The 23,316-nt window shown below is 35.6% G+C and overlaps 1 protein-coding gene across 1 annotated transcript in view; it reads right to left on the bottom strand.

Moving 5' to 3' along the window:
- LOC124305689 (protein cortex-like) overlaps nt 1-23,316 on the bottom strand; it is a 237,579-nt gene that overhangs the window by 29,391 nt on the left and 184,872 nt on the right. The window contains exon 12 of the mRNA XM_046765336.1: nt 8,064-8,113. The gene's annotated coding sequence lies outside the window, so the exon portion shown is untranslated. The remainder of the gene's footprint in view (nt 1-8,063; nt 8,114-23,316) is intronic.

Here is a 23,316-nt window from a genome sequence, read left to right as displayed (position 1 = left end):
GACAGTTGTTTTTTTTTTTCTTTTTTGTTTTTATATTCTATTTTCTTCTGCTGACTCCGGCTGAACAGTGCGTTCTGTCATCATCGGTAATAGGGTGGTTGTATAATTACGGTGATTAATGTGTCGAGGGAAAAGCTCGTTCAATAATTTCTACTTACACTTTTTACACTGAAGAGATTACACAGGCTCAGAACAGTAACAAATAATACCGTACGAGAAAACAAAGAAAAAAAAAAAAAAAAAAAAAAAAAAACAATTCTATTTTAGTGCTTGGGTTGAGTTAATTATTTTTTATTTGTCATGCATCAAAACAGTGGACAAATTTGCACACCCTCTTTTAAAGTTTTCGTTTTTAGTCTTAAGAGAAATTTCAACGATTTAATAATTTCGCTAGCGTAAGTATACAGAGATTTTGGGTCTAGGATTTGTATACATGTTTATTGTACGTTAAGTGATATTGAACAAATGAAAATTACTATTTTTCGAAAAAGTTTGGTTTTGCAGCCAGGAGAGTGCTATTTTAAAATTGAAGAAAATCTATGATTTCAATTATTCAGCAAATAAAAAACCGAATCAATGTTATTTTTGAATAAAGGTGATTTAAATGCGAAACTGAAGTTTATTTGATTGTTATTTACAACAAATGTTTGGGAAAATAGATAATTTTTCTCAAAATTCGAAACATCGTTCTGGTTTCTACAAAAGCAAACTTAATCTAATAAACCTATTTTTTCTTCAGTAGTTACGTGGAAGAAATGCAAATTTGACATGTCGAGCCCAGACTGAAAATTCGTGTTGACCGGTGCAATCATTTCATCAAGTTTAGTTTTCTGTCTCAGCATGCCTTTGAAAATTTCAATTCTATCCTAAGATTGTTTTATTAAACAAACGTACACACGTTTCATATCTGTAATTTTTTGTATCACTGATTCGCGTGCAATTTCACCGACTCCACGATAAACGAAATGTCGCAAACAATGCTTCCGATCGCGAATGAGAATAACAAAAATTTATTCTATTCTTTCACCCACGGATTTGATAGCCGAGATACATTGCGCAATTTAACAGAATCATACCGATCGAATCTTAAAAAATCTACAAATGATCGTGATTTCAGTTTCGTCATAAATTTTTTTTTCAAAACGACGTTTCCAGGTTATTTATACACATATTATACACGTAAAAAATTGAAATTAATCGAGCATGTAACGCGTTCCATCATCATGTATGCACATGTGCACGTAATATGTTCACTTGGTTAAATAATCGTTCGTCAAGACGAGTTTTCACCTCGTGTATAATATGCATGTAATTATTGTACAGTGTGTAAGAGGCATACCGGTGTTAAAAAATTTTAAAAAACAATTCTACATTCGATTCACGCATACACGTACACGCGTATTTGCAGGTATATTAAAACCTGTCGTGTATGTATGATACATACATGTATACAGCTCGAAATGATTTCGAAACGCGGTGTATCGATACATAAAGTCTCCTCTCGTTACGGGTAGATCGATATCGGTGACCTAAATTTTGCTGTAATTAAAACGTAAACACCGCAAGAGTTCTGCTTAGTTGCTATATATATATATATATATATATATATATATATATATATATATACATGCATACATGCATACATACATATACATATATATATATATATGTATATATAGGAGCAAATCGCGCATCTACAATCGTATTGTAAGATACATCTACGCGGATACGTAGAGCCACAACGTGTACACACATGCCTCTATTTCGTGCCGTGGGATAGACATTCGATCCGGGGCAATCGAAAAACGCTGACGTTGGTATAATGCGTATATATTTTTTATTTCTCACGTACATAACGAATGCGGTCGCTGGCTCTATGCCGCCATTATAGAAGCGATATTCCGATCATTAGAATTGATTAATTGCAGGATTTAATGTTGACGAAAACTTGACATATTTTCAATTTCATCAATTCTTTGTAGTACGATCATTTTTGACATTACTGTTTTTATTCCCGACTCAACGGTAAAGTTTACTTTTTTCACCACGAAGGTGGGACGAAGGTGGCACATTTTTCTCTAAATAGCAAATTTAAATCAGCGGGAAATATGAGCCGAATTTGAAAGACCCAATTTTCAAATAGATATTGTGGCCAGAGTTGATTCGGAAATAAAGTACTATTTGTGGACACGGGACTAAAAGTCGACTTTATTCCCTTGTTGCATAATGTACTATTATTTTACCTATGAAATGTTGAAAAACAACAAATTCTGATCGTCGGAATTGATTAATTGCAGGATTTAATACTGCCGAAAACTTGACATATTTTTATTCCGATCAATTCTTTGTAATATGATCATTTTCGACTTTACTGTTTTTACTTTACCTATGAGAGGTTGAAAAGCAACAGAAAATGAGAATAAATAAAGAAAAGAAGCAAGCTGCAAGCGTAACTTTTATTCAAAAAAATGTTTCTATTCTCCTCTTGAATTCTGCTAATTGTAAGTAAGAACGATTACAAGTAAAACAATTTTTACCATCCACAAAAAACGTGATGTTCGCAGTCTGTAAGAATACAAAAAATTTTGCTTCTGGGTGGAAACTAAAAAATAAAATTTACGGAAAGAGAGAGACAAAAAAAAAAGGGTAAAAACATATCGGTATCTGATTGTAACGCAATTGCGACGCACCAGTGCTCATATGTGACGGAAATGAATCGGCAATTTATCAATGAAACTGGAAGAGTTACAACGCGGATGGATGAGGGGATCCTAGAATAGTAGAAGTAGAGTAGAATGGGTATACAGATGACGCGAGAGATACGCGCGTGTTATTCTCGGCGTCGCGACGCCCGGACTTTGCTGCATTATATGAATATGGGGCATTCCACGTCAAATTAGCAGTCCACGTACCACCCTCCCTTATTTTAAACATTTTTTAGAATATCTTCGTACCGACCCAAGTCTCGACATTTTTTTTGCACATTTTTCTAGCCACCGGTGAAATTGAAAAAAAAAAGAAAAAAATTGAGCTGTGATTATTAAGCACCACGCGATAATGGGGATTTTTTTTCACAAGTTTTTAGTATTCCCGTGTCAGAGTTGGAGTCCGTGACGGAACCATGACAATAATATGATTTTGTTATCCATTCAGATCGAGGCGTAAAAAAAAAAAAAAAGAAAGTAAAAAAACTATAATACCGACATGGAAGACCTAAAAGCTTGCGAAAAAAATTTCAAATATCAGAGATCCCATTATCGTGTGTTGCTCGAAAATCACATTTCGAATAACAGAATCGGTGCGAATTTTTGGCATTTTTGGAACTGCTTTTACGATTTTGTTTCAATTTCAGCAGTGGCTAAAGAAAATTTGATAAAAGGTTCCCGTGAACCTTTTGGGGATTCGTATAAGAACGTCATACTAAAAAATGATCCAAATCGAAGGGAGGTACATGGCTGATGATTTGACGCGGAATGCCCCATACATATACATATACGTACGTGCGATAAATATGCCCGTATAAGTACAACGTCGCCATGTAACGACAATCATCATCGATCCTGGCGCCACTCAATTTCGACTCTTCTCATGCCGGCTAATTTCTACCCACGCGTTTTTCATCGTACACGACACGTTTCAACTACAGCTGAACCAAAATTCAAAGTCTACGCAGGCATTTGATTTCCACGTTGTGCAAAACAGGATCCTGTTACTCTGCAATCTACGTTCGTGATTGATGCGCCTACATTCGTATACATATATACGTAGCGAATCATACGGCAAATGACAAGGCGTCATTACGAGGCTGAATTAGCGCTATTGACGACAAAATTGCCGGAGAATTTTTTTGCACGATGCTGTGTTGAAAATATACCAATTCGCATATTCAGGCCTAGACGAATTATACAGCACAAGTTTTAGGCGAATTTTATAATGACAAAAGCGGCGGATGTGTGAAAAATTTGCGAGGGTAGAAAAGAAATGAAAATTTGCTAATTTTCTTCCGAATAGCGTTAGTTAATTCTGAACGAACGGCACTGAATAAAATTTTCGTACAATTTATTTTCGCGCTGCAGTTTTTCAAAGTTGGAATATTAGACAGGATCTTCTGTCTGATATTGTCGGTTTTTAATTTTCAATCATTATTCGATGAACACCTAACGGTAATTCTTCATTTATTTTATTGACCATTTGTTAAAACTGTGATTGATCGATCCAGTTTAAGATTTTTTTTTGCAAAATTGTGTATTTATCTCCTTAAATTATTTATTCGAAACTCTGTACGTATAACCGGCGAAGTCTCTTTCTTCCGCAGAATAAAACTGCTCATTCACACCAATATTATAATTAGATAATGCCACTGTGTGCCATTAAATGCTATGCAAACGATATTGACGAAAATTCTGCTGTATAGACTAATCCATTGCTAATTTCCAGCAGCATGGAACGACATGAAGTTCATTTCTATACGTTTTTTGGGTAGCTGATCACGAATCTAAGGTCAGATTTACGAAATCCAAAATAGCAAATCCAATACGATGGTAAAGAAATCTACAAATATTCGGATTTTGATAGAAATTAGTTGGCGAATGTTTGTTTGATCACCGATTACGAATCCAAGGTCAGACCTCCAAAATTTGTAACGATCGATCCATTAAAGTCGTTGAAAAAAAAATCGTCATATTTTCATGTTATACGGTATCCCAGGGCTTTTAAATCATTAACTACGAATCTTGGTTTGTTTTATAAATAAAAGATTCTCCCAAAAGATGAGCTCTCTAACTCAGGACTAACAGATCGCTCTTTTAATTTTCACTTCCCATTCGTCTAAACATGGGGAAATTTCACTTTTCGTTAAAACTTGCAATACTCGTAAACTATTCAACAATTTTAATATCGACGCTCAGATCCTTGAAGCCGATTCTTCGAGCTTTCCAAACCTCCGTAACAACGCGTAGCCATAATAATTAGAAAACACATTAAGGCCGTCTCCAAATTACCGATTTTCTCTTCTTCGTTGAAAAATCGGTACTTTTCATACAACTTCAACGATCATATATTTACGTATATAAATTTTCGAGTATTTTAACTTTAAGCGAAAAGTGAGATCTTCCAATGTTATATAAGTAGAAAATAAAAATTAAAAAATCGACTTCTGGGAGGAACACTTTTCCAACAAACGCTAACATTTCAGGGCTAAACTGAGGAAAAGAAAAACTTCTATTTTTTTTTTAACCACCTTACTGCTGTACACGTAACGTGCATGGCAACGGATAAAGACTATACATAGTTATGTTATTACATAAGTATGTACGGGGTGTAAGTTTATCCACGGTTAACGATCCTATTGACAATGTGTCACACATTCTGCAATAAACATGCGTTTAAATTCACTCGTATGCGTGTATCGCACACGCACGTATATGTTATCCTATCGCCGACGAGATTGAACGTTGTAACTTTGTACAGTGGCGGGTCATTAGGTCTTCGTTAAAGCCTCAGAAGCAGCTTTCGTCCCTGTTCTTCTCTTTTCTTTTTTTTTTCTCTCTTTTTTTCCTTTATTCCATCTTATGCACACGACATGATATAGTTCAGATAATATATTATCTATTTATAGACACTGGAGTTGGTTGAAATTTACATAGAGAGCGATGTAGGCTATGAAATATTACACACGTCGATGAGTGAACGATTTGAGGTGACACTTGATCGCTGAAGTTATTACAACGAGGCGTATGTTACATGCTTTATGAAAGTGACGATGCAGTGGCGTGAAAAAGTATGTAACTAAAAAAATTTCTATTTGATAAATTGAAATTACAAACTGCAGATTTGTTTATTTTTACTGTCGAGATTTGTCTCTCTCTCTCTCTCTTTTTTTTATCTTCCCAACGAAAAAGACAAAAAAAAAAAGAAAAAAAGAAAAAAAAGCGAAAGCGTCCGCGTGTAATTTTTTCGTAAGGTTACTCGTTTGAATTTATTATTGTTTATTTTTTATTTTTTCAATATATAATATAAGTTCAGCATATCGTATGTTGGCAGGTATAGAAATGAAGACTGTAAGACGTAAAATGAATATCCATAAAAAATCGTTGTATCATCGGGAATTCTTTTAGATTACGGTTGGCGTCGTGAAATTTTTTTTTAACTACCACGTCGTTTCACGTTTCCATGAGATAATCTTCTTCGTAGTCCTGAATGCAGACACACACACATACACTGCGATATAACTGTCATGACGGCACAAATTCGATCTGACACTTAATTACACAGTCGATTTACTCCTCGGGTATAACGATCATATAATTTAAACATAGTTCGCCTGTTTTTGGGTAAATCTAACGATCCTCAAAGGCGTCGAAAAAAAAACCGCGTATTCTTATTTAAGAAGAGGATCGAATAGCGAGAAACAAAAAAAAAAATAAAAAAATCCAAATCTTCGCTTATCCATCGAACGAAATTATTCTTCCTCATATATTAGCAACATTTTTCTGCATTTACACCTCTGTCTTTTTTCTCCTCTTCCGGTCAGTCCAATGTGCAAAAAACTTTGCGACAATAAAAAAATCGCGGTAATTTCAGTGTTTTTTTTTTTTTTTTTTTTTAATCGGTTTATCGAGATTAAACATCACGTTTAAATATATTACATGGATTACAAAAACTTGTGCACATATCCGTAACACGCGCGGTTATTTCATTAACGACTTTACGTATAAATGTATAAAGTAAATATGTAATGCGGATCGATTCGATCCGTCTATCTCGCATCTTGAGTTGTGTAGCGTAACATAATACATAGATACATAAGTGATATGCGGACATATGTGTGTGTGTGGGAGAAATCTCAGAGGAAGTATCATTTTCCGACAATTTATATATAAAAGCAATAAATCGCCAACATGTACGTATACGCGTTTAGCTTCGACATTTAGACGCGCAATCCGCGGTTGTGAAGTAATCAGCTCTCGACTTGTCTTACATACGCATCCAATAATATGTAACAGCTCTTTACACACGCATACACGTACGCGTAATCCGATTGAGATGTTTAATACTCCTGCCAAATTCTTTCTCTCTTTTTCTCTTCAATATATGCAGTGCGTATTTATAGCATATTATATTGCTTACGTATACTATACGTATATATACCCGTTCGATCCGTATATACGTGATACGGATGCAAATCTCGTTCTCTGATTCCTGTAGCGATCCTGAATTATTTCAGATTTTTTTCGCAAACCGTTATTATATTAATTAATTTTGAGTAGACAAAAAAAAAAAAACGATGTTTTTCAAAATTTCGTAAATGTTCTCAAAAATTCTTCGATCAAAGACGATTACTTTGGGTCAGATCCGTAAGTGAAAATTACTTGATTAATACTGATTGTATTGATTAAAAAAAAAAAGACTTCAATATATCTACGAAAGTTGGCAATAATCTCGAGTACTTTGCAGGTGTATTTATACATATATATATATATGTATGAAAATATATATAAAAGTTCATTCGGATTGCTGCGGAAAGCTCACAAGCGCTGATAACGTTTAACGGATACGGTCGATCATTTTTTGGCTGTCAAAATTTCTTATCACCGGCAGGTATGCCTACATATGGGAAATTCCGTGGCAAGTGAACCTGGGTCTGATCCTTGACCTCTTCGATTTGGCTCCCGATATTTTATACGATCGTGTTTACTTTCAAAGGCACAGAATTTTTGTTCTTTTTGAATTCTTGTTTTCAACAGCTTTGAATCAGCTGCAATTTAAAAGTCTCAATGTTTCATATATCAAATCTGGACTAAGCTGTCTCTTGCTTTTAATTGAAAAAAAAAAATAATTGGTTCAATTTTTTGACACTTTCTTTCGAATTTATTTTCAATATCGCCACTTTGGATTATATGCGTTATATGATCTACATAATTGGTGCCGCAGCTGTGTTATTCCTCCGGCAATATCTTTCTCTCCTTTCTCTTTCTCTCTCTCTCTCTCTCTCTCTGTGATATCTAGCGTTTCTTTTTCGAGGGAGATAAAAATATTTTACGATCACGTCCTCAAATGCATACCTGATTGGCTAGAGTTCCCTCCTCATATCACACTCGGTGCTTTACGAGACCTGAAACAGATGTACAGTGCTTTCATTATTCACGTGTGAAGAAGATAAATCAGATACAACGATAAAGCAAAAAAAGGAGAAATTCGGATGTTACGTGATACCTGAAGGTTGGATGATAATTTAAAACATGCGGATTAAATTTATTTAATGGAACAAACATAAGAGGATCGGCCATGCTCAGTTTCGAATTACGCGTTCACTTAAAATGTTAATAAATAATAACCGTCAACCTGGTGTGATTCATTTTAATTTCTACTTATTTCTTATTTCCACATTTCTTTACTGGTATATACAAGTTGTTTTTTTTTTTTTTTTCTTTCACAGGGTCAGTAAACGCGTCACGATCGATTTGTCCGATATCACTCGTTTCATTTTCAATTTTTCCTTTCTCACATTCACGTACACGTGAAAAAAAAAAGAAAAAAAATAACAAAATACACATGCTTAGATAATATATGAGGTACGACGTTGGATGAGGTTTTGTATCGTAATTACGACAAAGAGGCGCGAAGACACGTGTGCAAGCACGTTCTAAATGAATTCCTAATATATCATTTACGAATGACTGATTACGCCCGTGTGTGTTAACAAGTGTATTTCTCAAGGCCGCATCTCACTGACACAAATATATATATATATATATATATATATATACATGTACGTATGTATTTATAAACATATATACACATATATACATCAATGTATGTACCTCTATATTACATGTTCTGCGAGAATGATAGTATAGATAGACAGTCCAATCTGTATAAATAATACATAACTATTTGTAATATACCTGTATAACACTTGAACGGACAACTTCACGCATGTAGCTTGGGTTGAAAAAAAAATTGGAATTAGTGCGCTGTGTGCTTGTGAACACGGTTGCATTATGTATGTGAGTAACTATTTTGGCAAGGTCACGTCGCCAAAACGTAAGGAAAAAAAAAAATTAAAAAAAAACTGCATACCTATCAATAATAATAATAATAGTAACAGTAATAAACCGCAAATACTTATCAGCGTGGGATTTTGTGAAGTATAAACGAGTTTAAGTACACATATCTGTCCTACTATCTATGTAAATAAATACGTGCATGCCAATACTATGCACATGTATATACATATGTATTATATATGGACGTTGACGTACGGCCCAGATTTCAAATTTATCGCCACATACGGAGGAATATTATTAATGTATGTGCATACGTGATATATTGGCAAAAACCTTTCACCGATCGTGCCAATGTATCTTTATATACCTACATACAATATACAAACACACACACACACATATATATATACATATATATATATATTTATGTATACAACGTATACATATACATATATATTTACATGCAATGCATACTGCAGCTGGGAACTATGTACTTGTACATACATAATAATATGCACAGAGACCGCGTAATATATCGTTGTATAGTTTATAACACGTTTATAGTTTTGCGACGGTGCAGAAAAAAAACAGATAAAATATCCAACAAAGAAAAAAAAAAAACCCGTACATTTGCAAATATTTACATTTTATCGTAATTATTCTCTCTCTCTTTTTTTTTTTTTTTTGTTTTCGCGCCTGTTGTTTCTTGAACAGCTTCCGCGTTGTGCAATTTGTCACCGGATATGTGTACAGCGAAATGTGAACAAGAGACAGATAAAAAAAAAAAAAAAAAAAACAAAAAAAAAAGACTAGAAGAGAAAAGAAAAAAATGTAGAAAAAGGAAGCGAGAAGGTGAAAAAAAATCGATCAAAAATGAATGTATAATTGCTTGTAATAATCGGAACACGACTACGGATGGACATTCGTTTCGGATTAACGATACATTCTTGTTTCTTCTTTTTCAATGCGAAGAAATTTGGAAACTTATTAAAAATACCGTATACGAGGACGATGACGCTGAATAATTAAATGCCACGTTGTACATCCATGGCGTGAAACCTGCAGAACTAACGCATTTCTGGGTTAACGGAACGTTCTTCTTATCTACCTTATAACGGTGCCTGTAATACGAACCCACGCGAATTAGACGGGTCTCTAGCGGGGAACTAAATTATTGCGTCAATTATCTAATCCGTCTTATTTTACGCGTTACGATCTCGTTTGTAATATCTGTGAAACTTTTTTTCCAAACTACATAGATTTGTGTGCGTAATTGTGATTTTAAGAATCTTTTTATACATTTCGATGACGATGATGATGATAAGATATTATTATCATAATTAAATACGGCGAGCGAATTTTTGCGACACCTGTTATATATATACATATATATATATATATATATGTTAATAATGTAATGTATTTGGTATATTATACAGGTAGAAGTTGATTACGTTTGACAGACAGCGCAGAAGTTTCGAAACTTGCGGAATATTTATTTTCTCACGGTTCAAACAATTTTTTCAAAGGTTTTCTTTTTTCTTCACAATATCTTACATACTTGTGTCGTATTACGAATTGGAACATTCAGTTGAACATCGATCTATTTGCTTCGATCGTACGATTTCGAAAATCAAATGTCGAACATTTTTGCGTCTTATATATAAGAAAAATGTGATCAAGTTCGGATTTTAATTTTCGCATTTCAATTTTCGGAGGAGAACAAAAAAAAAAAAAAATAGACTCGCGTCAATCGACGACTCGGTTAATTGACTTTCCAATCAGGCGGTGAAATCGGGTATAAAAAAATACATAAGACCAACCTGAATGTATAATAAATCTACTGTAATATTTATTCCAATAATAAAGTATAGCAAAAAATTGCTTCATTCGTTCAACAGTTCGTCGTCTCGTATTATACACTGAGAGAAATTTTTAGTTCCGGTTACCGCTCGGTCCTTAACTATTTTCATTCTTTTACCACAATCAAAAAATATACTTCTAGGTACAAAATGAAAATTAGTTTTCTTTCCGTTAACGGAAAGTCTAGTATCCGTTGCTGTTCTTTCTAATTAGGATCGCTGTTGCTATATTTTCTTGCAACTGTTGCGAAAATTTAACGCTCGTGCAACGATAAATTGACGTTAAAGCCTTGTTTAACTAAAAAAGTAAAGTAAACCTCAGAAACTGATTTTGCGTTTCAATTAGCAAAAAAGGATCGACGACAGCGCAAAATGGTTAGGCGTACCTCGTTTTTCCAAATTCCAACAATGTTCAAAGAGTTTTTTTAACGATGCCTGTTTTACTCAATTTTTCTAGTTACTGTAACAAATGAAATTTTCACAAACACCGTATTCCTTGTTGATTAAAAATTCCTCACAATTATGTATAATTCAACAATGCTCGTAGAGCAGCATGTATAAGATTGAAAAACCAAAATCTTGTCTCTAAGTTTTTAAAAACTTTATTCGTTATTCTTGGAAAATTTCTTACTCGCATAGGTACAAAGGATTATTTAACGTGAATTATCAGCGTATACATGCAGCGACGATACTTGCGAAAAATATAATCTATCAAAGAAGATTGTTTATCGTCTACCTCTGCAGGAATAGAGTTGAAAATAAAAAAAAAGGAAGCCTTTACAAATATACAACCGTTTCGTGTAATAATAATTGCTCGTTCTACGAAATATCACCTTACTCGTGCAAACGTGACTAGTTTTATGTTTTTACTTTAATTTTTTTTATTTTTCAATTTTTTTATTTCCCTGTTAAAATTATCGTCGAATGTATTCACGATTCGCAGACACCTCGGCGCGGAAACTTGACGTATTACGCAGCTTGTATCTTAAGATCGTACGTTTTTACGCCGTGCCACGATCGGTAAGGAGGGGGGGGGGGGGGGGGAGAAACATTATTTAATCAACTGTCAACTCCGTCGAGCTAATCTGTTTTCATCGATTTTTATCGTATATTAAGGTATATATCGCCCGTTAGCACACTTCAAATAACCGCGTCGATGAACGCCGCATGAATGTATCGTAGATACTTTGTATATATCGAGTATCTAACACGTCAAGTAGCGAGGCCAGGTATTTAATAATTCAGGTCTTAAAATTGAATTTCAATTTATCACCGCGTTTTAGTCACACTATACGATGTGTAACACATATTTTATTTCGATCAATCGACGAAGCGGGACTGAATTGTTAATCATTTGATGGGAAATGAATTAGTCCCAACTTAGAATTGGAAGAGAAATTTCAGGTAAAGCTGTTATTTATAATTTTCACTAACCATTATCGTCGGGGTTGTGATTTACAAATTTCTAAATTACAAATTTACGATGCGTTGTAACGAAAATTGTCATTCCTCGAGTACCGCGTTTTTGTGTAATTGAAAAAAACGCGCGAGAAAAAACTTGGTAGCAATTTGAACGTCTACCTTTTATAAAAGTTGACAAGAAAGTATCCATGATGATTGCAGGAAGTAAGGTGATACTTTTTTATTATTTATTTATTTGCCGAAGTAAACACTTTTCAAACTAAAACGCTGCAGCGGAATACTTTGCAATAATTTAACAAAAAGGGAACGATCGTACTTCGTCGCAGATGAATTATTCACAATGTTCGTTTCGACAGGCAACGATTGTGAAATCGATGCAATATTAGGATTTAGCATGGAATGCCTTATATTAACGACGCTTTAAACCACCCAGCTTATCTTCGTCGTTGCAGTTACGGTCGTACGGAAAGAACATAATAAGCCGTACTGCAGTTTTATTGCGAAAACAAGATAGGCAATATTGTAACCTGCGTGGAAAAAACTTGCAGCTAGATTAACGATGCATTCGTTACCCCAGCTTAGAAAATGAGGCGATTTTCAACTTTCCCCAATCCGTGAAGCTTTCCGGGCGCTCAGCTTTTTTTACATTGTACGTATCGGTTGATTGATTAATTAAACGGATTAGGACCCATGGGCCTTGGTAAGAAATTAACCCCGTTTCATTGCTTGCCGATTGCAGCTAACAACGGACGAAGAAGACGAATATGGAAGAATTAGTCGAATGAATTTAATAGTAATCATGAACAAAAGAATAAATAATTCATTGATATTGATGGTGTGTAAGGTTTGATAAAAAAAAAAATATATATATTTCTTGCTGTTTCAAACGGTGTGAATTTATTGTGGCGATTGTTTTTTCTTCTTCGGTATGTGAAGGACTGTTTTTAACACGCAGATTGATTAAATTTACTTTTTACAGGCCAACATTTAATTCAATATTTGTCACATACGTACATGTAAGTTTATATCATAAATATATACAAACTTCAATGTACACAACAGTAAAATATTCATTTAGATATTTTTTGACAGTAAATTTAGAGGAAAAAATTTACTTGAAATTGAGTCAGCTTCTCTGTATCAAGATTAATACTCTCATCTCTGTCACATATAATTAGGCAGAGATAATTTACGAGAATATTTGAAAAAAAAAAAATAATAATAATGAAGCTTCACGTTGTTTTAATTTAACTTTGAGAATAAAAAAAAAAGTCTAATACGCCTTCTAGGTCAAAAATGAGTTGACGTGCGAATCGCTTTCGTTTCATTAATTGCGAGCGTATAGGAATTCAATTTCGCGATTCAGATCCTGCGGATGCAATAGGCGGGCGTTTTGCGAGGAAACTAGTATAATAACGTGAAGGAGGAACTGACGTTGGTGCCCAGCGCGTGTGACCCAGATCGAGTCACGCCTGCACAGGTGAAACTCTGAATCAAATTCCCATAAGATTGATGGAACGATACACTCACTACAGAAGCTAGAAACTGAAGCGTGCGGTGCACCTAATTGTAAGTATGAGGTGCGTAGGTACGTGCAAACTAACTGGCGCGAAAGAAAGCAAAAAGAAAATAGAAGAGACTGCACTGAGAAAAATTAAATTTTTTACAGCAATTAGACAAATTGAATAAAAAAATTGGTAAAAAATGAAAGTAGTCAAGGACCGAGCGGTAACAGGAACTAAAAATTTCTCTCAGCGTGTAATACGGTGAAAGAGAAGCGGGGCGGTTTGAAATTCCGAATTTGAAAAGTTGCGAAAGCGCCCAATTCCGAAATCTCAAGCAAGGATTTGAAATTTTTGCAAAACGACAAAGTTTCGAATGGTCGAAATGCAAGATTCCGAAAATTCAAGTTACGGCAGAGCCAAATTCCGAGATATCAAATATACTCGCACAGCGTAGCTTTTTCAACGAGTGCGAGTGTAAAAGATCAGAAAAACCGACAATCGGAATGACCAAGATTCAAAACGTAAAAATATCGAAAATCGGAACAAAGAAAGATCAAAATGGTAAAATTTCACCGAGTCAGAAATTCACGAAATTAAAAATCTTCCGATAATTCGGAATTTCCATGTTTCAGATTTTTCAATTATCTAGTTTTCGCACTTTCGGAACTTTGACTTGTCGGAGTTACGTCCTTTCGCCATTTTCTACTTTCGGAACTTTAACGTTTCCTCAAAGTTTGATTTCTATTTCTTTACTTTAAGTTTCGCCACCAAAGAATTCTGAATCTAGCATTTCTGGATCTTTTCAAATTCGGTATTGCAACCCCATCACAGAGAAGCAGTGAAGCAAAAAGCATCGCGATCGATAGAATTTAACAGGCCAATTATCAATGGATGATCTTACACTTTTTACATTTTCTGCAAGACTTATTTATACTATATGTATATTAACGCTGTATCTTTCGCGTTGCGGTAGGAATGACAGGAGATATAATATATAAGGCTAATCCGTTGGTGGGTCAAAGGTGATTCTTACAGTACGATAAGATATTCGCTTGGAATTAAGATTGAGAAGGTCACTGTCACGACAGACAAATATTATGTATATAACTCGGTCTTTCCAAATATCAAAGGATATTTCTGTGACGAGTGTTACAAAAAATGAATTCAGTTGCTCTGTACAAAATAAAAAACCTCCAATTATTATTAACAATAATAACAATGCCGATACGATGTACGAAGTAGGATTCCAGAGAATTTTAATGCATCGATCGATCGCACATTTCGATCATTGGATTCATCCGATCGGTGATTCGGGTTAAAGTGCGAGTGAAAAATTTCCCTGATCAATTTTCTTTTGATTGGAATTTTTAAACTCGATTCGCGAACCGTTCGCACTGAATTAGTCGGAACGAAATGAAACGAGTTTGCGACTGATACGAAGTGATGAAAATAACGTCATATCGATCAACGCTAATTGCAATGAGTGCGGCCAACCTTGAGTATCGAAACCAATTTGATTGTCAATGTCTCGCGGTTAAGTTCTGAACTCCGCTCTCCCGTCGTCGACGCGTTCGCCGATAACTCATATCATTTATCGCTCCGAGCGATAATAACACAGAAGCTGCATGCTGCCCGCATAAAATTGCTAACGTAACCGAAGCGCTGATAAATGGACCGTAGAAAGAATCGGCTGCAGAACTTCGGTAGAACCGCATCGAATCGATTTCTCTCTCCGTCTCTCTTTGTACGAAGTTTAGTTTTGCAATTTGTTTTGCAATTATTGCAACACCAAGTGTAGGTGTTTCTTTTAGATTATCCATGCGACAAGTTTACAGTTTACTTAATTCGTTGATCTCCTGTTACCAGCTGAGGTATTTTAGTACAAACAGAAGAAATCGATGCGATACAGCAAATTGAGATGTCTGCTTTTTAAATTGACACCGCGCAAGGTTTTCCCCCAAATATACTGTGCACTGATAATGATATCAACAACAACAACAAGAATAACGTCGTTTCGAAATTGCCAAGTGTTCGATACCAGCTGGGATTACAATCAACGATAGCGATAAAATCAGCCGGATGCGAATATATAAATACAATTATATAATTAAACGGAGAGCTGAGATTTAATTGTTTATCAAAGCTTAGGATAAATATCTGACAAAGATAGATTTCGCGAGTCGATACATTAAACTCGTACGTTACACGCGGGCCAGAAAATTAACGAGAAAAAAAAATTCTTCATCGTTTCCGGAATCGCGAAAGATTTGAGAAAATTCTTGATGAATTTATAGTGCGCGTGTGTGTCGATTGATAAATCCGTGATACGAGGAGAGAATTCACCCGGCCTGATGTCGCGGATCATCGCGTGTTTTTCACTGCAGCCATGTGCGTCTAGGTTTTATTGCAACTTAATTATAGTTCACTGTGTAATAATTAGAGCCTCGATCCTGAAAGTACGTATAGAGCCGCGTGTATTGTAGTAGGCGGCGCAAGTTTCACGCAGTGGCATTTAGGAAATGTTAATTCTCCTTGCTCTGACATTTCACTCTGGACTCTGTTCCGCGCTCTGCAGTTTCACTCTTCAACCGACGTCATGCCGATTATGCATGGCTTGCAAGCTGCTCCGGATATTCATTATTCGAACGTGCACAATCGTGTCGATTTCGGAAATCTTTCAATTTCAAATCAGGTTTCGGGGAAGTCGTCAGTTGTCATCGAATATGACGGACGAAAATTTCAAATTCAATCGAATCTAGACTTTCTAGGTACTAGATTTTCGGGTAACGGCTAGAAAACTCAAAGGGTGAAATGATTGAAGAAAGGAATTTAACGATCGATCCTTTTTTTTTTAATTGTTTTGGTAAAAGTAAAATTAGAAACGAACAATTTCAACGAATTTTTATTACTTCAGAAAAATTGATGAAAGAAAATGTCGAACGAATAAAGTTCATAAAGTTTGCAGACACATAGCGATTCAGATCGACCGATCGGACTGCCTTTATTTTATATCTACCAACTGCAAGAAGAAAATATAAAACCTCTGGTTTGGCCGAAGAGATAAGCGCGATCATTGACAACCATGATACCTGATTTAATTTACGACGCGATGGTATTTCGATGAAATATATGATCGATATGGTGAAAATCGAGGTAACGTAGCGAGCTCGGATTTCTCGGTAAAGAAAACGACGCGTCACCACTGATTACCGATTCCGAATCGTGTTTCGCTACGAAGTGCCAGCTGCATGGGGTATACACTGATTTTCGAAAGAATAGCCATATGTATATGTATGTATCTAGCAAGCGTCAGCCGTGACTAGCTTATCGTATATTACGTGCTTAGAATTCTTCAAGCGAGTCTTCGATCGCGATAAAATAGCATTCGGGGCAGGTAAATAAACTGCAGTCGTGTTACGGCTTCGTTGATTTCTTTTTTTTTTTTTTTTTAATCATGTATTTTTCGTCCTATATTTAATTGTCTCTCGTCGTCGTGTAGGACGTGATTTTTATCACGAATTTTTAGCTTTCTTCAATCAGTGATGCAGGAATCATTGAGGAAGGTGGTAAAAGTGTAGAAGATACGTGGCACAGAGTTTAAACTCGAAAACTCGAAAATCTGTTTTTGTTCAAGAATTTTTTTACCGCAGAAAATTGAAACAGATTATTCGAAATATAGAAAAGTAAAATATGGCAAAGCAGCTATTATATAGAATTTTAACCGTTCCACATTCTCATTCATCACGACGATGCTATATTTTCGGTTTTACGCACTTTGACCTTTCTCCATTCCAAAATTTCACGAAATAGAATTTTTTTGTCTCAAACATTCGCTTCGATCAATTCTTATCCTATTCTATTCAATTTTCCGATCATTCGACATTTTTTTATTCCAAACAACCAGCTTAAGAATAACGCCTAAAATTTTCTGCCATCGATGCAAGAATCTTTCAACTTCGTTCCGTCTCCGTTGCATCGTAGGTAAAATACGTGATATTATTTGCTAAAAAGTTCTATCGCACTTAAATTACACAATAACAGATATATATGTACATATGTATATTATTGTAGGACATATATACATTATTTTATACATACGTACACGTTACATATTTCCAAAGAATTGATAGTCTCTCTCACATTTTACACCGGTTGTAAATTCTCGGCTCCTCCCTCTCCTTCCTATTTCTACTGCCTGCGAGAGACTCTCACGCCAAGTCGTGATCTGTATAAGTATGATATGCTTTGTTGCCGTGAGAACGGTAGGCCACCTTTCTCGTGCTCGGTATAAGGAACAAGCAAAACCTCTCAAGGAATGGCCAGCGGCAAATGCACACACACACAGTATATATATACATGCGCACGTATGTATAATATATACATCTATTTATAGATATTTTGTTTTATTTTTACTATCATCTGATATTGGGCCGAGGTTGAAGTTCCGAATTAGAAAAGTTCCGAAAGCGCTTGATCCCGAATTATTTGGTGGCGAAACTTGAAGCAAGGAAATCAAACTTCAAAGAAACAACAACAACAACAAAGTTTCGAATGGTCGGAAACCCGAAAATTCAAGTTAAGATAGAGCAAAGTTCCGAAAAATAAAGTTTCGATAAGCTGGAATACAGAAAATTAAAATATACTCAGAGAGCGTAGTTTATTCAACGAGTGGGTGGAAAAAATGAGAAAAACCGACAATCAGAATGAAAATCCAAAACAAAAAATGGTCAAAGTGGTCAAATTTCACTAAACCAGGAATTCATAGAACTTAAAATTTTTCTCGATTTCTTTGCTTTACGTTTAGCCACTAAAAACTTCGGACCTGGAACCTCGGCCCCTAATATTTAGCATACAATTTCGCATGGATGTGAAAAATTACCATTACCGTTATCGTTTATTAGGTGTAATATTATTCCTCGCAATAACAAGCCGCACAATTATTTTGGAAAATATTTTCAACATCGTGGTTTTCCTATACAAGACACGACGATGCGTGTATTAATAGACCGAAGCAGAAGCTATGGGTACTTCTATATCGCGCAGATATCACGTTGGTTGTATGCATTAAACATACATGTATAAAATAATCGTTCAATGATAAAACGGGTCTGTAATAACGTTTAATCTATGCGTAAGTAGACGATACCGGACGTTGCTCTACAATCTGCCGTATAGCTGGACGGACGGACGTAGGATTTATCTGTCCGAAAAACGAAAAGTTTCTCGAGATAAGTGGCTGTGAATAGAATTTAGAATCGACTAAACACGTGGCCGTAGAACGAGGAACGAACATAAATGGGAACGAATCGTCTGTCACGCCCACGCGTGTATGCAGGAAATTTTGTCAGAGAAAATTCGGCGTGTCCGGCAACCGCGTTACAATCATTTGGATCGAATTCATTCGATACGGTTTATTATGCAGTTAATATACGCGGGACTGATTTTCGTCGCAACGATAATAAGAATCAATTTAAATTGGAGAGAAAATAAAAGTACAATGCAACACTGTCCTCAAATAGGAGTCGACCTTGTCCCAAATCTGTCGTTGTAACAGTCGGTATGACACAAATCGAAGGATGTAGGTGGGGAAAAAAGTAACGAAGTACAATGGTGGAGAACGTCTTACGATATTTAGGTACTACGATTTAGGGCGGTTGATACGGTAGAGATTTTTAAGAGCTGCAATTCGCATCTGCGATGCAAGAGTAGGGAGAAATTCTGGCGAAATTTTGAAGTTCGCAGGTTTAATTAACAGATGCAACGTTGCAGCGTTGAGAATTGATGAAACGATGATTAGTGCGAGGTAACTTTTTGGCCTTGAATATTTGAAATTTCATTACCATAAATTAAAAGGCAAATTCTTAAACTCTAAAAGCATTACCAAGAATGAGAGCATCAAGATTCCAAGAAGATTTAAAACTGTGAGTAGTGAGAATCGTTATATTAAGCCAATTTGCTTATTCGATAGTTTACCTAATGATCTTAGAATCATTAATAATGAAACCCATGTTTAAACTAAATTAGAGAGATGGATATTGTTGCATGCATGATAAATTACTTTAATCCTATTAGATAAGTGGCCAATTAAATATCGTCCACTCAGTTTTACGTACTTTTGGTAACTTATAAATTTATTGCATTCTCATTAACAGATGTTATACTGATTCGAATCTATTTTATTTTTATACTCTAATAATTACAGTTCAAATTTATAAGTTTTCGAGTTTATAGTCTAGTCCAACAAGCAGGTAAACCGAGGGAAATTTTTATTTCCGGTTACCGCTCAGTCCTAAACTATTTTTATTTTTTACCACGATCGAAAAATGTAGTTCTAGGTAGAAAATGAAAGTTAGTTTTCTAGCTGTTACCGGAAAGTCTAGTATCCGTTGCTATTCTTTCTCAATACGATCGCTGTTGCTATATTTTCTCGCAACTGTTGCGAAAATTTAACGCTCGTGCAACGATAAATTGACGTTAAAGCCTTGTTTAACTAAAAAAGTATGGTAATCCTCGCAAACTGATTTTGCTATGCAATTACCAAAAGAGGATCGACGATAGCGCAAAATGTTTAGGCGTACCTCGTTTTTCCTAATTCCAACAATATTCAAACAGTTTTTTTAACGATATCAGTTTTACTCAATTTTTCTAGTTACTCTAACAAATGAAATTTCTCTCAGTGTGTGTAATATTTACCTCTGTTGGAATTTATACTTGTAAATTTTATACTGGAAATAAATAAATGATCGAACGAGAATCGAAAGATATTTATACTTTATAAAATAGTAGTGAGGTAAAAAATTTGGTTAAAAACTGTAATTCAAGATACGGATTCGAATTTCCCAACATTGACGAATTTCCGCAGTACGAGGAGTATCAGCAACGATAGCCGAGTGCTTTTTTTTCTCCCGCGTTTGCAGAAATGATTATCGCTGATCGTAAGAGTGTTGAAATTTACTGAATACAAGCCGCGGGTGCGTGCGTCAGAGTCACGCCTGCACGGATTGGTGACTGTGAAACGATTATATTTCTCCGTCGCGTATATAAATGAGGGGAATTTTACTTTTTTTCTTTTTTTTCCTAACGCAAATCGTGGCGCACGGTGAATCCCCTTATCGTATGGCAGGTGCGTCGTTTCCGGAAATTACAGACGCGTTGTAAACATGTAAATATTGGACAAGTTATCTCCCGATCCACAGTGCAACATTCAGGTAGCGTATATATATCCGATTACTGCGTATAAACTGTGCACAATGCATTTTTCGTTAAATTTCTTCAAATACGACTCGTAATATTTTTCAAAAGTTCGTTATATATAAGGAAAAGAAAAAAAAATACATATATATACATATATACCAGTATATATCGAGTTTTAGACATATATGTATAGTATGAACAATTGCAATGCGCGGGGAAATTTGTTTCGCTTCTTTCTGTAATAATTTCAACGCGTCAATTTCGAAATGAGCCTGCCGATGTGTTTTATGAACCAATTATCAAACGCTACAAATCACCGGGCGTCGGAATTCTCGCTGACAGTAATCGAAACTAGGTATACGAATACGGATAGGACGATAAATTTATCCTGATACCGATCAGAAGTAATCAATTTAAACCGAAATAGCTCGAACGAAACTTGTTAAGAAAACTTCTCGTTACGATATTTAGCTATTTCCATGCACGTGAAAAGTTCGGAATAAATTCAAGATTTTCTGTAAGCTTACAAAATTCGATTTCAGACCAAAGTTTCAAACTTTCAAGACGTCGCTGGTGCTTCAATTGTATTCGATGAGAGTTGCTTGCACGAAATGCGATGCGTAGATGAGCTTTTCTCAGATTAAAAGAAAGTGAAAGAAAACAAAATAAAAATAAAGAAAGTATAATAAAGGAAACTCGGTATCAACGGAGATGCGTAGTTCTTTAAAAAAAAAAAAGAGCTCGCACCTCGCAACTATCGGCGGATAAAATAATAAGGAATGGGACACCGGCGACCCTAAACCGGTCTGGAACCGCGAGGCAGCAACGAAGCGAGGCTCATTTGCCTCGTTTATCAGATTCAGGGTCGTCTCGAAACTCGTTTCCTCTCTTATAATACGGATACTACGGATACTACAGAGATACACAGGAAAGTTCGGTTTCTCTCATGCTTCTTTATACGTACAACAACGCGCAAGGGGGTATGTATCGATTGATCGAAGACGCCGATCCTCCCGCATTCCTCGATCCCAAGGCCTCCAGAGATGCCCAAGGAATAGGAGAAAATACCACAAAAGGTCAAACTTTGTTTTCCTCGATGCGAAGATGAGAGAAATTGTTGTAAGAGAATTAATTAAACTCTCCGGTATCTGACAAAGAGAAAGAAATTCCTATTCCCCCCCCCCCTCTCTCGCTCTCTCTCTCTCTTGCAATCAACGAAAACATCACGTGCTTGGAGTATTTTCTTTACGATAACGATCAAAATATTATTACACTTCACTATCAACCGACGCGTTCTTGTACATCGATCGTCATAATAGATTACGAAGTAGTTAACTTGCACATGTAAAATGTATAATTGTATAATTTGCTTACCGGTAATCCACTCGATACTGGTAATTCTTCCTCGACGAAACGTCAGTCCGTTTAACTAAGAAAATTATTTAACGTCGATCCAGTAGAACATCACGAACACTTTGTACGTCCCACTCACCGATTTGTTCCGATCTTTCGATATTTTCGATAATTTATTTTTCCCACGCACATTGAAAATCGAGAATAATAAAATAAAAGAAATTACCAAAAAACAAAAAAAAAAACAACAACAAATCACTCAGATTACAGTTTTCGCGATCCCCACTCCGGCAGCCAGTGTCATCGTCATCGTCGTCATCGATTCCTCGTTGACTTCCGGTTCACCCTCGAGTTCGATCGGCGATAATTTTACTTCAAGGGTCGCACAATCGCGGATAGATCGGACGGATTTGTTGCACTGTTTTCGTTTTTTTTTTTTTACTTTCCGTTGTTTTGTTTTTCCACCCACCGTTGACACCGGCTTACCTCGTTCTCACAATCAGTGCGCGTTTGCCCGACGCCGACAGCAGTATGAACGTAATTCCTGCGACGATCCGTGATCGAGCGTCGCGACGCCGTCGCGCAATGCGGTCGGCAAACGAACCCGAAAACCGAGCTTCAGGTATTAATTGTAAGTACCTACCCGCCTAATCTACGCACCGACCGTTTTCGATATTCCTTTATTCATCAAGTGATCCTTTTACCTCATCGTTCTTCTTTTTTTTTTTTGTTTTTTGTTTTTCGTTGTTGCAAAATGAATCGTGTATAACGTAAGTTACCTTCAACAAATGTTTGTATAGTTCTTGAGGAGGGTAAACGTCAACATCTCTGGATATTTTATCATCGTTGACCTTGGATATCAAAATAAGAAAATCTATCATACAAATCAAGATGGTCGATTAATTCGGCTACATTTCTCGAAGAACCTCGCGGCAAAATTAATAATTTTCATATTCTTATACATATTTATAA

Source organism: Neodiprion virginianus, chromosome 5 (assembly GCF_021901495.1).
Source record: "Neodiprion virginianus isolate iyNeoVirg1 chromosome 5, iyNeoVirg1.1, whole genome shotgun sequence".
Lineage (NCBI taxonomy): Eukaryota > Metazoa > Arthropoda > Insecta > Hymenoptera > Diprionidae > Neodiprion > Neodiprion virginianus.
The sequence above is the reverse complement of the archived record's forward strand: the minus strand, read 5'-3'. Positions and strand labels throughout refer to the sequence as shown.